Source organism: Heptranchias perlo, chromosome 6 (genome assembly GCF_035084215.1).
Source record: "Heptranchias perlo isolate sHepPer1 chromosome 6, sHepPer1.hap1, whole genome shotgun sequence".
NCBI lineage: Eukaryota > Metazoa > Chordata > Chondrichthyes > Hexanchiformes > Hexanchidae > Heptranchias > Heptranchias perlo.
Window position 1 is genome coordinate 98,294,820 of NC_090330.1, and position 13,853 is coordinate 98,308,672.

Consider the following 13,853-nt stretch of genomic DNA (forward strand, 5'->3'; position numbering starts at 1 on the left):
CTTGACAGGGTAAATGCTGTGTAGCTGTTTCCCCTGGCTGGAGAGTCTAGAACTAGGGGGCATAATCTCAGGATAAGGGGTCGGCCATTTAGGACTGAGATGAGGAGAAATTTCTTCACTCAGAGGGTTGTGAATCTTTGGAATTCTCTACCCCAGAGGGCTGTGGATGCACAGTCATTGAGTATATTCAAGACTGATATCGATGGATATTTGGACTCTACAGGAATCGAGGGATGTGGGGATAGGGCGGGAAAGTGGAGTTGAGGTCAAAGATCAGCCATGATCTGATTGAATGGCGGAGCAGGCTCGAGGGGCCGTACGGCCTAATCCTGCTCCTATTTCTTATGTTCTTATGTTCTCCCCCTCCAGTAACAAAGGCAGACCCAACAGAGCACCCATGAGACAAAGAAAATATCTGCAAGGCAGACAACCAGTTCTGTACCTCCAAATCATTGTTCCCAGAATCGAAAAGTTAGTTCTCCTACAGACAAAATTGCCGATAAAAGGCACAGAAGTTTAGCAACAGTGTAACAGGACAAACCAGCAACTTTCCTGTAAGGAGGGGATGATCCCTTTAAATAGCACTGCTGCAGGGTCCTCCCTGGCTGTTAGCGCCATAATCTGCTGGGCTAGTTGATGACATGGCGATGCAAGCGCTGGGGCATACCAATTTCACAAAAGGGTCCTGCAACCAGTGTGGGCCCCTTACTTTAATACTATGATCAGGTTTTTGCTTTGTCGACAAAACATGCACCTTGTCGACTGCAGGGCACCCGATTCAATATGGAGGGCACGTGCAACCAGCCATATTGGATCACTACCCACCTGCTTCGCGCCCGAAAAATGGGCGCTGCGCGATCGAATTTCTGGGGCATTGTTTTAAACTGTGAATCAAATCTCCACCATTTGTCCTCAACATTAACTATTGCTTCACAAGGCAGACTGATGACAGAAAATACACAGAATAATGGGAGTAAATGGTTCACCAAAGGTAGGATCCCATCGTCATGCTTTCCTGTTCTATTAGAAAAATAGAGGTTGCATCAGTGTGGTAATCTGTGAGCTCAGCTTGTGTTTAAACTAACAGCCTTGGAAAAAAACTGACAGTGTACTCAAATAGGGTGGATTCAATGAATGTTACCCATGACGTGACACATAACACAGGAAATAAAGTGGTATGAGCTACCTAGAAAATATTTTCAAGCAAGTCATTAAGTTGCAAAGCCCCAGCCTATGCTTTTAGGAAATCACTTATTAAGAATCAACACCACAAGCGCCAAGCTAAGCTTTAAACTTTTGGTTATTTTCCAATCAAGCATTCAACACCCAGACTTGGTCTTGTTTTGGGAAGTACATGCTTGGAATATTAGCAAGCTATTTGCAGAGAATGCCCACAACAGTCTCGATGTTGATCGCATTAATACGTTTGAGTGGGTATAGAGTGCAAATGATTGAAAGTGCTTCCAGATCTTGGTCGTCGACAATGCAGGCACTGTTCTCTGATCTGATGGTCTTTTTTTTTGCCAGAGGATGTGGTGCAGGAAGAGGGAACAGTGCCAAGCTCTGTCTAATGGTTCCAAACAGGGTCTGGCCCATATCTTGGATTCTGATGAGTGGGAAATGAAACACAGATGGGTCAGATGGGCATAGAGGGGATTACAGGTCAGGCCAAAGAGTTGGAATATATTAGGTGCTTATGACGTACAGAATGGAGCATTGTTAATGTGAATGGACAGGAGAAAACAATCCAATCTTTGTCAGTCGCTGTGAACACAAACCCCTTTACAGATCACTTTAGTCTATTACATTGTTATTGCAGCTATTTGCAGTTTGATGTCTGAATCAATGTGGCAACCTATAAAGTGTTAGCAGCATGGGTAGGTACCTACCTCAAACAATTCTTGCAGAAATGTATTAGAAGTTAGGGAACAATTTTCAGCCCGAGGTCCTCACAATGAGCGTAACTGCAGTGCACACTGTATCAACGTCAACAATGGTCCATATTTATACACGTATCACATACAGAAGCTGTATGCAATTTATACAGCTGACATAAAAGAGCTGCTCATCAATCATGGAGATTTTGTACTAATCTAATCAAAAGTAATGCCAATTCTTTCATCACCAATGTTAAGGTGGTTTTATACAGCTTAGCAGGTTTACGGTATGCAAGAGGTCACATTGAAACATCCGGAATCTTAACAATCACCAGATCTAACTGGATTGTTTCCTCTCATCTGATGAACACTATACTTGAAGATACTGATCAAGCACATCAATGGTTACAATATTCATGCATAACTTGTCTTTTGACAAGAAATATTCAACAGTTCTTCTCTCATCTCTTTGAGAACTGTAATTTGTTTCCATTTTACCCCCCTCTCCCAAAGGTGCTGACTTTTGCTGGGCAAAGTTCCACAAGTTCCACAGGTTCAAGTTCCATAGGCCTTCAGTACCATATCCTTCAGTACCACATCCAAGTATCCATTATTCATATGTGAGCATAGACAGTGAGTACTGGCAGACTATCCTACCATGCCAAACCCAATCTCATCCTCAGCTGATGTCCATATATATGGATCTTCCAGCAGGGGTCACTGGCTAGCAATCAGAAACAGGGAATGGAATACATTTTTACTCCCCATAACCCAGGGACTTTTTTTTTTCAAAAAATATACTTTATTCATAAAATTTGCAGCAGTACATACAATACAGTTGTCATATCACTTTCCAAACGTACACAATACAGATTATACAATTTGCAGGTTACGTCAAGTACAGTTCAATGAACACATTGGACATAATTACAGTTCATGACACTCTAGGGTGTCTCATTCCATCATACTCAACACAGATTATTGCTTACAGATTCATTTCAGATTCATTACAGGTACATTACAGCAATTTGAATTTTACATTCTGCCCGAGGGGGTTTTTCCCTGATTGCAGCCCCTCGGTTTACAATGGCGGGAAGGCTCTAAACGGTTGCCTTTCCCCACAGGGCCTTTGCGGCGGCCGCACCCATCCTCAGTGCGTCCCTCAGCACGTAGTCCTGGACCTTGGAATGTGCCAGTCTGCAACACTCGGTCGAGGACAGCTCCTTGTGCTGGAAGACCAGCAAGTTTCGGGCAGACCAAAGGGCGTCTTTCACCGAGTTGATGGTCTTCCAGCAGCAGCTGATGTCCGTCTCAGTGTGCGTCCCCGGGAACAGCCCGTAGAGCACAGAAACCTGTGTTACGGAACTGCTCGGGACGAACCTGGACAGATACCACTGCATCTCTCTCCAGACCTTCTTTGCAAAGGCACATTCCATAAGGAGATGGGTGACGGTCTCGTCTCCACCGCAGCCTCCTCTGGGGCAGCGCGCGGTGCCGCTGAGAGTCCGGGAGTGCATGAAGGATCTGACGGGAAGGGCCCTTCTCACCACCAGCCAAGCTAGGTCTTGGTGCTTGTTTGAAAGCTCTGGCGATGAGGCGTTCTGCCAAATGACATTGACAGTCTGCTCGGGGAACCAACCGACAGGATCCACCATCTCCTTTTCCCGCAGGGTCTCGAGGACGTTACGTGCGAACCACTTGCTGATCGCCTTGTGGTCAAAGGTGTTTTCCTGCACAAACCTTTCCACGAAGGACAGGTGGGGCGGAACGGTCCAACTGGACGGAGCGTTCCGTGGCAGCGTGGCCAGGCCCATCCTTCTCAACACCGGGGACAGGTAGAACCTCAGCACGTAGTGACACTTTGTGTTTGCGTACTGAGGGTCTATGCACAGCTTGATGCAGCCGCACACAAAGGTGGCCATCAGGATGAGGGCCACGTTGGGCACGCCTTTCCCCCCTTTCTCTGGAGATTTGTACATCGTGACCCTGCGGACACGGTCCATTTTTGATCTCCAGACAAAGTGGAAGATGGCTCGGGTGACTGTCGCGGCGCAGGAGCGAGGTATGGGCCAGACCTGCGCCACGTACAGCAACACCGAGAGCACCTCGCACCTGATGACCAGGTTCTTGCCCACGATCGAGAGGGATCGTTGATGCCACAGTCCCAGTTTCTGCTTAACCTTGGAGATACGCTCCTCCCAGTTTTTGGTGCACGCCCCGGCCCCCCCGAACCAGATCCCCAGCACCTTCAGGTAATCCGACCTGACGGTGAAGGGGACAAAGGATCGGTCGGTCCAGTTCCCAAAGAACATGGCCTCGCTCTTGCTACGATTTACCCTGGCCCCCGAGGCCAGTTCGAACTGGTCGCAGATGCTCATCAATCTGCGGACCGACAGCTGATCCGAGCAAAAGACGGCGACGTCATCCATGTACAGGGAGGCCTTGACCTGAGTGCCTCCGCTGCCTGGGATCGTCACCCCTCTTATGCCCGCATCCCTCCTGATGGACTCGGCAAAGGGTTCGATGCAACACACGAACAAGACGGAGGAGAGAGGACAGCCCTGCCTGACTCCAGATTTGATCGGAAAGCTTTCTGATTCCCACCCGTTGATTGAAACTGCGCTACTGATGTTTGTGTAGAGCAGTTGGATCCAATTCCGGATTCCCTCCCCAAACCCCATTTTGGAGAGCACGTCCATCATGTACGTGTGGGATATTCTGTCAAAGGCCTTCTCCTGGTCCAGGCTGATCAGGCAGGTGTTCACCCCCCTGTCCTGTACGTAGGCAATCGTATCCCTGAGTAGCGCCAGGCTATCAGAGATCTTCCTGCCGGGTACGGTGCAGGTCTGATCGGGGTGGATCACCACCTCCAGGGCTGACTTGACCCGATTGGCGATGACCTTGGACAGAATTTTGTAGTCCACGTTAAGTAGTGAGATGGGTCGCCAATTTTTGATTTCTTCCCTCTCCCCCTTCCGTTTGTAGATGAGGGTGATGATGCCTTTCCTCATGGAGTCTGACATGCTGCCTGCCGGACACTACGGCTAATTATAGTCTCTGCCACCTTGGCGGAGATCAGTTCACTCAGTACAGAGCAGGAACCAAACATGCAACCTTATTGGTCTGTGCACACCACATGGTGTACTTATCAAGTGAGCCATTAGGGAGGCACTTCTGAGGACTGAAGAATATTTTCAGTTGCTTAATGATAGTTATTCTTTTTAAAAAATGACATTTTACAAAAATTGTAGTTCTCAAAACAACATGGTGAAATAATAATAGATAAGGAAGATATTATTTATATAGGTCATACTGGCTTATTCTTGTGAATGGAGACAAGAAAATTCAGTGGCATTAGGACGCTGGGCCCTGTTACGAATATACAATGTTTTATTTCCCTCCCGTGCTTCCTGCTAACAGGTAAGAGTTCTCACACAGAATGTGTGAAAGCTTCATTATGCATGCTTCATTCATTTAAACTAGGGCACCGACATGAGGCATTGCATTCTCTGAGACTAGGGCAGGAGTTCCGCCCAGTGTTAAAGCTATCCATTCAAAGTTTTCTACAATGTAACAGTGACTACATTTCAAAAGTACTCCATTGTCCGTAGAACGCTTTGGGATGTCCTGAGATCATGAAAGGCGCTATACAAATGAAAGTCCTATATTCTTTTAAAGTGGGTGTTACTGGCAAGCAACATTCTTGCTTGTGGGGAACAAAGCTTCACACAAAGACCACTTACTTGCATCTCCAGTATCACTTACTACACTCCTACCTCACCCCATTTACTGCAGAAACATTCATCCATGCCTTTATCACCTCCGGACTCAATGAAAACAATGCTGCCCTGGCCAGCCCTCCATCCTCCATAACTTTCAGCTCATCCAGAATCTGCCCGTATCCTATCTGGCACCAAGTTCCACTTACTCATCATCACTGTCCTTGCTGACTTACATTGGCTCCTGGTCCCCAATGCCTCAAATTTAAAACTGTCACCCGTGAGTTTAAATCGCTCCATAGCCTCATCCCTCTTTATCTGGATAACTTTCTCTAGCCCGACAACCCCCTTGAACCTTCAGTTTTTCTGACTCCAGCTTTTTGTGCATCCTCCCCTCTATTTGCCCACCACAGACGACCATGTCTTCAGCTACCTAGGCCCCCTGCTTTGGCACTCCATATAGAAACCCTTCTGCCTTTCCACTTCCCTCTTCTCCTTTAAGATCCTTCTTAAAACCATCTCCTTGGCCAGTCAGCCCTCCTAATCTCTCCTTCTTTGGCTCAGCATCCGTTTTTTGTTATACCTTTGTGAAGAGCCTTTGCATGTTTTTCTACATCAAAGGAGCAGGACGTTTTTCTACATTAAAGGAGCATCATAAATCCAAGTTGTTTTGTTAAAGGGGCACAATTGTTTGTTATAATGGCTATTTTACATTAAACATAGGTTTGCTTTCAAAACATCCAAAGCACAGGTTTTAACATTTGAAGATGAAGAGGATCAAAGAAGGCATGCCAAGGAGATGTGCTGGCACTAGAGATGGGTTGTTCACACCTGCCTCTATGCCACCAATCATATCTTCATGCCCTGGCAATGGCAGCTATGTAACTACCTCTGTGCTGACTTGGAGTTTGCAGAGGCATTTGCAGAGCTGTACCATCTGCTGTAAGGACACCTTCAGATAACCTGCACCCCAGGGATGACACTGCCTGTGGCAATCAAGGTCAACTCCTCCATCATTTCTTATGCCTGCACCTCTGTCCAGGCTAACATAAGCTCATTTTCAATATCAGCCAATTTGCTTCCCACAGATGTACCAAACAAGTGACTAATGAACTATTCAACAGGACCACCACTTTCAGTTCCAATCTCACTGATGCAACTTTCCAACTTCATCATATTGCTGCATTCCCCAATGTCCATGGGGTCAGTTGTGCATCCTTGTGACCAGCTGGGCACCTAGACACAATGCATAGCCTAGAGATGAACTAAACTCAGTTCCATTCTATCAGTGTTCAGCTGGTCAGTGATCAGGATTACACCAAGTGGCCCTAACAAAACTGAGGTCAATATGGGTCTAGAGGAACAGTCATTCTTGGCACACAGGAAGATGGTCATGGTTGTTAGGGGCCAATTATGGCAGCTCCAGGACATCACTGCAGGAGCTGTGTTCTCAACCTAACCATCTTCAGCTGCTTCATCACTGACCTTCCCTTTATCATAAGATCAGAAGTGGGCTTGTTTGCTAATGGTTCAACAGTGTTCAGCTCTATTCATTAATCCTCCAATAATGAAATAGCCCCTACTAGTCTACAGCAAGACCTGGACAACACCAGGCTTTTGCTAACAAGTAGCAGGTAACATTTGCACTACAAAAATGATAGGCAATGATTATCTCCAACAAGATAAAAAGCAACCACCTCCCCCCTGACCTTCAGTAGTATCATCTTCGCTGAGAAGGTTACAGAGATAGGGAGAGGTGAGGCCATGGAGGGATTTAAAGCAAAGACAAGAATTTTGAATTTGAGGTGTTGGGGAACTGAGAGCCAACATAGATCAGTGTGGGCAAAGGTGGTGGGTTGGTGGGACATGATGTGGGATAGGGTATGAGCAGCAGAGTTTTTTAGTGAGCTGGAGTTTATGGAGGTGGAGGATGGGAGACCGGCCAGCAAAAAATTGGAATAATCAAGTCTGGAAGTCACCAAAGACATGTATGAGGATTTCAACGGATAATGGGCTGAGTTGGGGCAGAGGTGGACAATGTTATAAAGGTGGATGTAAGCAGTCTTTGTGATGGATAGAATATGGGGTTGGAAATTGACCTCAGGGTCAAACAGGATGCCAAGGTTGCAAACAGCCTGGTTTAGCCAGAGACAGTGGGGAGGGGTTGGAATCAATGGCAAGGAAGTGAACTTTGAGGTAGAGTTGCTGAATACAATGGTTTCGATTGTTTAGCTGGAGGATGTTAAGACTCATCCATATTTGCATAAGAATTTATTGGCATATGAACACATTTCTAACAGCTATTAAGTTAATTGTAAGGTTATTACTTGCAGTAGTCTACATGTAAGAGTTTCTATATGGCAGAACTTACACACACTGTTTACTATGTAAAGTTCATATAAAACAAAATAAACACAGTAGAAGGAGCAAAAGAAAAATTGGGACTTCACATTTTTTGCATATGAACAGATTTTGGATTTATCAAATTTGTATATCTGGATTCCAATATTTTCAGACAACACACAAGAATAAACAGACAAACCCAAAGGATGGCCAGATTTCAGGTGACCTACTCTGATCAGTATGATACCCAGATCATCAGGAGATGTAGGTTAAACAAGCATCCAGTACTAGATGTCTGCAATAAACTAAAGTATGTTTGGAGACCACTACTCCCACTACTGATTAAGGTCACAGCTGCTTATCATTTCTTGCTTCAGGTTTCCTTTAGACCCCAGTATGGGAAATCTCTAGCACATCAAGTCTCAATGTTCTGATTGCAACTCAAGTAGCTTCAGCCATTGTTAGAAGAACTGGACCTTAGAGCTGCTTTTTAGCACAACCAAGCACCAACATCACAGAAACCATGAGTTGTTTATTTTCAAATAGCAAGATTTGGAAACGATGGTTGTCAGCTTTAAACATATGGCTTTCAACCACCTGGACAGACTGATAAATCTTTGGGAATAGAAATCATTAAAATTCCATTAACACGTAGGTGGTCTGTGATACCAAGGGTGTAAGTAATTATGTGTGTGGGTTTGGATAATGCTGGTTTGTCAGAAGAGATCCTCTCCTCAGTACCTAGAGAGAGATAAAAATGAATGTTTCTACTTCATGGAGTGGAATGCAGCTTTTAAAATTAAAGAAAAAATACCTAAATCATTTAGATTATCCTTTCCAATGTATTAATGCATAAATGAGATGAAACAACAGCACTTCCACCAAACCATAGGGTTAAGGTGTAGGGCTCCATGGTAGTGACAGGTCCCTACAAACTATCTATGTGTGTCAAAGTGCCAGTAATTATTATCCATGCTCCTTAGTGTAGGTTGGAACAACCTACAGCTTTAAAGCTGAGTAGTATGACTAAGAGTTGTTGCAAATTTGGCTTGCTACCCATGGTGTTATGGATTTCAGTTTTTGAGAACTTAAATTCTTGATCCTCCTGACAAAGTCTGAATGCAAAAACTGAATGGATCCGAGGGTTGTCCATACTTTTACTCTACATCTAATACATTCTATACACGAAAGCATATGGTGATATTACTGGGTGAAAAAATAATCCATTAGTATGCACTGACACCTCTGTGCACTGACTCTCCTCCTGTTGATGGTTGCAAAACTCACCCAAATTTCCACTAATTTAGTGTCGTGGCATTAAGGTGAAAACATTTTCGTAGTGAATATATATGTCACAGGCACTGATACATAGAATGCATTAAACAATGCCTGTTAGGCACTTAATCCTCAGGGTAGCAAATTTAATTTTCTTGGAAACAATCCTGAAGGTTTGAAGGTAAATTATGTTTTATTTTTACATTTTTTTTGCCCATCTTTGTTACATCTTGCCCAGGTGACATGCCTAAATGTGACAATAAATTAATTTTTGTAAAAAAAATTATTCACTTGTGCATCTTCAACAAAGTGCTCCAGGCTGTACCTCCAACCCAAATTCAAAATACAGTGACCATGTGGATAGTAAGTAATATTATACATTGGTGCTCCAATGTGTAATGTGATGAGGAGTATCATGTTCATTCAAACTAATGGTTCACCACATGGTGAGAATACATCACAGCATAGATTGGTAGGATGTGGATTCAAACTCATTGTTCAATACATGGTGAGAGCACACCATATCCTGGATTGGTAGGATGTGGATTACAAACTCATAGTTCACCATATCCTGGATTGGTAGGATGTGGATTACAAATTCATGGTTCACCATATCCTGGATTGGTAGGATGCAAATTCAAACTCATGGTTCACCATATCCTGGATTGGCATGATGTGGATTACAAACTCATGGTTCACCATATCCTGGATTGGTATGAGGTGGATTACAAACTCATGGTTCACCATATCCTGGATTGGTATGAGGTGGATTACAAACTCATGGTTCACCATATCCTGGATTGGTATGAGGTGGATTACAAACTCATGGTTCACCATATCCTGGATTGGTACGATGTGGATTACAAACTCATAGTTCACCATATCCTGGATTGGTACGATGTGGATTACAAACTCATGGTTCACCATATCCTGGATTGGTACGATGTGGATTACAAACTCATGGTTCACCATATCCTGGATTGGTATGATTTGGATTACAAACTCATGGTTCACCATATCCTGGATTGGTATGATGGATTCAAACTCATGGTTCACCATATCCTGGATTGGTATGATTTGGATTACAAACTCATGGTTCACAATATCCTGGATTGGTATGATGTGGATTCAAACTCAATGATCAGAAGTGGGAATGCTGGATGGCTTTCACTCTCCATGGATCAGGGATACTGAGGCCAATTTTAACATCTAGCAACTCTCCCTAGCCTGGCATTAACAGAATCGTTCTTATATACTAAGAAGAAGAAATATTTTGTTGGGACTGTCCTTGTGAATATAATAAAATGGAAATACTACTACTACTATTACAACAACAACAACCTGCATTTATATAGCGCCGTTAACATTGTAAAATGTCCCAAGGCGCTTCACAGAAGTGATTTTCAAACAAAATTTGACACCGAGTCACATAGGGAGCTATTAGGACAGGTGGTCAAAGAAGTAGGTTTTAAGGAGTTTCTTAAAGGAGGAGAGAGAGGTAGAGAGGCAGAGAGGTTTAGGGAGGGAATTCCAGAGCTTAGTGCCTAGGCAGCTGAAGGCTCAGTTGCCAATGGTGGAGCGATTAAAATCGGGGATGCGAAAGAGGCAAGAATTGGAGAAGTGCAGAAATCTTGGAGGGTTGTAAGGCTGGAGGAGGCTACTGAGATAGGGAGAGGCAAGTCCATGGAGGGTTTTGAAAACAAGGGTGAGGATTTTAAAACCGAGGCGTTCCTGGACTGGGAGCCAATGTAGGTCAGCTAGCACAGGGTTGATGGGTGAACAGGACTTGGTGCGAGTTAGGATATGAGCAGCAGAGTTTTGGATGAGCTCAAATTTATAGAGTGTGGAAGGTGGGAGGCCGGCCTGGAGAGCATTGGGCTAGTCAAGTCTAGAGATAACAAAGGCATGGATGAGAGTTTCAACAGCAGATGAGCTGAGGCAGAGACGGAGACGGGCGATGTTACAAAGGTGGAAGTAAGCAGTCTTGGTGATGGAGTGGATATGTGGTCAGAAGCTCATCTCAGGATCAAATTGAATGCCAAGGATGCGAACGGTCTGGTTCAGCCTCAGAGAGTGGCCAGGGAGAGGGATGAAGTCGGTGGCTAGGGAATGGAGTTTGTGGCGGGGACTGAAAACAATATTTAATTGGAGGCAATTATTGCTTATCCAGTACTAGATGTCAGACAAACAGTGTGACAAATCAGAGACAGTGGAGGAGTCGAGGGAGGTGGTGATGAGGTACAGTTGGGTGTCATCAGTGTACAAGTAGAACCTGACGTTGTGTTTTCGGATGATGTCGCTGAGGGGAAGCATGTAGATGAGAAATAGGAGAGGGCCAAGGATAGAACCTTGGGGGCCTACAGAGGTAACAGTACAGGAGCAGGAAGATGATTGCAGGTGATTCTCTGGCTATGATTGGATAGATAAGAATGGAACCAGGCAAGCGTAGTCCCACCCAGCTGGATGACGGAAGAGAGGCTTTGGAGGAGGATGGTGTGGTCAACCATGTCAAAGGCTGCAGACAGGTCGGATGAGGAGAGATAATTTACCATGGTCACAGTCACATAGGATGTCATTTGTGACTTTGATAAAGGCTGTTTCAGTGTGGCAGTGGCGGCAATCTGATTGGAGGGATTCAAACATGGCGTTGTGGGAAAGATGGGCACAGATTTAGGAGGTGACAACACGTTCAAGGACTTTGGGGAGGAAGGGGAGGTTGGAGATGGGGCGATAGTTTGCAAGGACAGAGGGGTCAAGAGTGGGTTTTTTGAGGAAGGGCGTGATGACGGCAGATTTGAAGGGAAAGGGGACAGTACCTGAGGAGAAGGAACCCTTACAATATCAGCTAACATGGAGGCAAGGAAAGGAAGTTGGGTGGTCAGCAATTTGGTGGGAATAGGGTAGAGGGAGCAGGAGATGGGTCTCATGGTCAAGGTGAGCTCGGAGAAGGCATGAGGGGAGATAGGAGAGAAACTAGAGAAAGATGTGAGTTCAGGGCTAGGCCAGGGGGGAACCATAGAGGAAGTTTGGCTTGGTGGGCTAGAGGAAGGGAGGGAAGTAGCAGAGGCAGCTGAATGGATGGTCTCAATCTTAGTGACAAAGTAGTCCATGAACTCCTCACAATTGTTGTTGATGGTGAGGGTGGAGCAGGCAGGGGAGAAGGGTTTAAGAAGACCATTTGTAGTGGAGAAGAGAAGCCGGGGGTTATCTTTGCATTCCATGATAATCCTAGAATAGTGAGCAGTTTTGGCAGAAGTGAGCAGGACCCGATAGTGCTTTATGTGGCCCAGCCAGATCTGGCAAAGAATGGCTAAACCAGTTTTCCACCATAAATGTACAAGTCTGCGCCCCCTGGATTTAAGGGAGTGGAGATGAGGGCCATACCAGGGGGAGCGACCAGGGTGAGAGAGAGTAATGGTTTTAATGGGGACAAGGGCAACAAAGGTGGAGGTAAGGGCGTGATTAAGCAGATTGGTAGCTGCAGAAATGTCATGGTGAATGGAGGGCCAAAGGCTAGTCAATTGGGAATTTGAAAGTGCCATTGTAAGTGACTTGGGAAACTACCCTTCCTCTAGGGCTGCCACAGGGTTCCTATTCCCAACTTCTATGCAGGTCTCCATAGAAGTTAGGAATGGGAATCTTCTAAATGCAGGTGGCCGAGATGCAAAGTGTGAACGGGTAACACCAGCTCCTCAGAAGAGATTATCTCCTCCACATTTGGAGGAAAAGGGCAATAAATATGCTTGAAGAAGCCACATGAAGAAAGGCCACTGGCATAAAGCAGGAAGGTCAGCCAATGGAGCTGTACCCCACCATGAGGCATTACTGTCAGGAGAGGAGGGGAGAAAAACTGGCACAAGGATGGGGATTTTTTTTAAAAGAGTGCTTCATTTTGTGTTTTTAAAGCATTGATTTATGTAGGATTACGTGAAAAAGAGTAGTCAGCTCAGTTTTATTTTAAGAATTTTGATAATCACTTAAGTTTTGCAAATCATACATATTAAACTATAGAGGAAATCAAACTGAGCAGAATGATAAATACCATGCCACACAATTTGATTGAAGTCAAACTGAAAAAGAGTTACAATTTCTATTTAAAGAGGCACTGTGTTCATGAAAATAGTTTGATTTTTTTTCCCAGAAGAACTGTGTGTTATTTTCATCATAATGTTATACAAAAATAATGCAACTTGTTTCATTGCTTCGTATGTTTGCAAACAGATGATAAAAGGTTTTCCAAAACCTTTTTGCACGAAGATAATACCCCTTCAAGAAGATAGTTACCCATGGTTCTTATGCATTAAAGAAAAATTTTGAAGTACATAGTTGAAACTGCTTTAGAGGATTCCATCAAAAATATCACCATGATCAGGATTAACTATGATGCCCTCCATAGTTAAATAGCCCAATATACTCACCATCTAGGCTCACACATTAAGAATGTCCACTTGGGTGAGGTACGCACATGGAATTATATCCATGCAAGAGTCAATCCTTCAATATAGAGAAGGGGAGAAAATTGAGGAATAAATGATTAGAAAATACAATTATACAAATATAGCTGTAGCTAATTTCAGAGTTTATGTAGAGTACACTCCAGAAAATATGCAATTTCTCACTGTCAATTTCACATTTCCAT